Source organism: Triticum aestivum, chromosome 6A (genome assembly GCF_018294505.1).
Source record: "Triticum aestivum cultivar Chinese Spring chromosome 6A, IWGSC CS RefSeq v2.1, whole genome shotgun sequence".
Taxonomy (NCBI): domain Eukaryota; kingdom Viridiplantae; phylum Streptophyta; class Magnoliopsida; order Poales; family Poaceae; genus Triticum; species Triticum aestivum.
Window position 1 is genome coordinate 5,410,541 of NC_057809.1, and position 3,236 is coordinate 5,413,776.

The 3,236-nt window shown below is 38.9% G+C and overlaps 1 pseudogene; it reads right to left on the reverse strand.

Annotated features, from left to right (window-relative positions):
• Positions 1-3,004: 3,004 nt before the first annotated feature.
• Positions 3,005-3,236, reverse strand: part of LOC123129253 (uncharacterized) — a 1,284-nt pseudogene continuing 1,052 nt past the window's right edge.

The window sequence follows — 3,236 nt, forward strand, 5'->3', positions numbered from 1 at the left end:
CTCTCGCCAATATTTGTTCTTGACACAGGGAGTATTCCGTGTGATGAATTGAGTGGATTTTATTGTCAAGGAAACATTTATACCAACTTTCCTATAACAACGAAAGTTGTATACACACACAGACTCGCCGTTGATACTCTGCTTTCTCTGAAACAGGAATGCCATGTGAAGAACAAGTATATATTGGAGCTTTTGGATGGCTCCAGCAAGGAAGAGACGAGAGTCACATTTCCTTACTTGCAGTTCTAGTAACCATCTTTGTTACAACTTGTAATAGATTTAGGATGCTATGTAACCGTAATGCAATGCCTACCCGTATCCTATGTATCATGACTGATTGAGACCGAGGTCTGTGTTCCATGAATACTCCACGTTTTTATTTTTATTAGTGATGTTGTATGGTCCACTTGCGTTGTAGTGTTGTGTTTGCTGTACTTGTGGAATTGGTCTTGTTGTTCTGTATGGTATTTGTGGAATTGGTCTCGTTGTTCTTTACGGTAGTTGTCGAATTGGACTTGTTGTTCACCATTACTGAAAATATGTTTCAGTTAACTTTACTTATATAGCTCTATTTCAATTGTAAAACTGAAATGTCTCTTTGAGCCTACATATTTTTTGCTCCACACAGAGGTTCATACATGGTGGACAGCCCAAAGTGCATTTGTGCTGGTGGATTCAGGAGGTTTTTTTTCTTCCAGGGAGGTTGATTCAGGAGTTGGTACTTGCTACCAGGAGAATGAAGTAGTGATGAATGATGAACAACCAGAGTTTTAAGCGCTGGTAGATGGGTCTTATATACCAGGGCTAAGAGAACGATGTGTTGATGAACCTCAAGCTGCCAGTAAACTCACTAAGAGAATATTTTGTCAACCCAGTAGCTAGTAGACTGATTTACGAATTGGTGCCTGGTTTTTTCGTTGCAAAATTGATAGCCGGTCTCAAGCCCGGAAAAAGGAGGAGAGACCACCCATGCGCTTTTAGACGGTAATATATACTCCCTCCGTTTGGTAAATATTTGTCTTTTCAGAGATTTTATAAATGGACTACCACATACGGATGTATATAGACATATTTTAGAATGTAGATTCACTCATTTTGCTCCGTATGTAGTCACTTGTTAAAATATCTAAAAAGACAAATATTTAGGAACAGAGGGAGTATGTTCTGTTGACTTGATGATCATGGTTGAAATTCAAGAAGCATTTCGGAGAAATATTTATTCTGTTAGTTTCAGAAAAATGAGCTGCCCTTCTTTTCTTTTCGATAATGAAACAAATATTTGCCGTATTAAAGGTCTGCATGTTCAAGCCAATGAATCTCCATTGAGACGCTCAATAACACAGCGAGTACCGAGACTAACTCATCATTAGGTTTTTATCATTCCAGTCATATCGAAGCTATTTATTCACTGGTTTCCTTTGTTCTTCAATCTTTTCTATGAAGCGCTATTTCGAAATTTTGCCACTCATTTGTCTGAACCACTCTGCAGTACATCTCCTCTCTGAAGGAATCGTTTACTTGCTTTCCTGCTGGTTGCGTGTGTTATGTCTTATCGTTCATGTTTTGACTTGCTTGTGTATCTACTATCTGCTGATAATCACAAAGTTGAGACACTCATTTTAGAACGGAGGGAGTGTACACTAGTACATACGGAGCAAAATGAGTGAATCTACACTTTAAAATACGTCTATATACATCCATATGTAGTCTATATTGGAATCTCTAAAAGGGCTTATACTCCGTATTTAGAAACGGAGGGAGTACATCTTTTGTCATTTGTCTGATGTGCTCCACACTGGCTACAATATGCAAGTTAGTCCTCTCCTGCGAACAAAGACACAGCGAATATTCATTCAGAAAAAAAAGACAGAGCTAATATTCCCTGCAACCAAAAGATAAAGCAAGACATTCGTTACAGCTATATAGCTTACATATCTTCATATCCCTTCATTAATTAGAACAAATAGATGCCCTCATTTACGTGACGGGGCATATGACAATTTTTATATCAGTAGCCTAGTGAAATAAAAGACGATTTGATTTCAAAAAATAAACCAAGTGCACGTAACAGTATTGTGAAGGCCGCTCTGCACCATAATAGGCGTCTCTGTCTCATGGACTTTGTTGAGAACACCATACAAATCATATTTCGTTACCATGACAAACTAGTATTATGATACTCCCTCTTTCCCGAAATAACATTGGGACAGAGAGAATACTTTATAGCATTATGTTTTCTCTGCTCGGTTACTCTGAAGCACACAAAAAGAATATAGCAATTCTTTTGAAAACCAAGGATGACTGACCGTGTGAAATATATGATTTTCTGGTACACAATATAGCCCAATGATATATTCTGACCCAATGGGTGGGTTAGGCATAAACCTGATCGTGATGTCGATCGCGAAACATGTGTATCTAACAAATAATAAACCAACACTTCCTTACCATAAACCGACCAAATCGTAGAATTAACATGGAATTGTCATCATAAACCAGCACCAGTTTAATAAAATAACCATATGCAGATCACAGCTTACCACCATAATGAGCAACGAATTATGCTTGCTCCATATATACCTGGAGGTCTTGACCAGCAGCGACTTAGTGCAGCAGCAAGCGGTCAGTCCTTTCCCTTCCTAGGCGACGACATCCAACGACCAGTCAAAGAACCCGTCCCTTTTCTAAAAAAAGTCACAGAACCCGTCGGGTAGGAATTATGCAAAATCATGATGCGTCTACATTCATTTCATGAATCTTCAGCATGCAGTTGTTCAAGCGAAAATTGGAGGACATCTCAATTCAGATGAAAGAAGACAAAATGCTTGCACAAGTACAGATAAAACTAGCAAAATCAGAGGTATATTATGATGGGACATCAATTTCCTCACTAATTGGCAAATAAAACTTGTAAAATTATATTATTTGCTCAACAAAATCGTACATGTGTGCTTCTATAGTTGATAATGAAGTTGAGAATGGAACAAGAACATGAACGAATTAATCACAAAGTGCTACTGAATGTTGGAACCCAAGCCGTCAAACTCATCTCATAGGGGATATTATGGGTAGTGTATGGGATCCTATGATCCAAGAACCACCTCACGATCTCCATAGACTGCAGGTCGAGCCAAAAGAAACCACGGCATGTGTCGATGAGCACGGTACCGCTCTTCTCGGCAAACCAGATTAGCTTGAATTGGACTGGGTTCGTCGGCGGAATGCAACTACCGCCT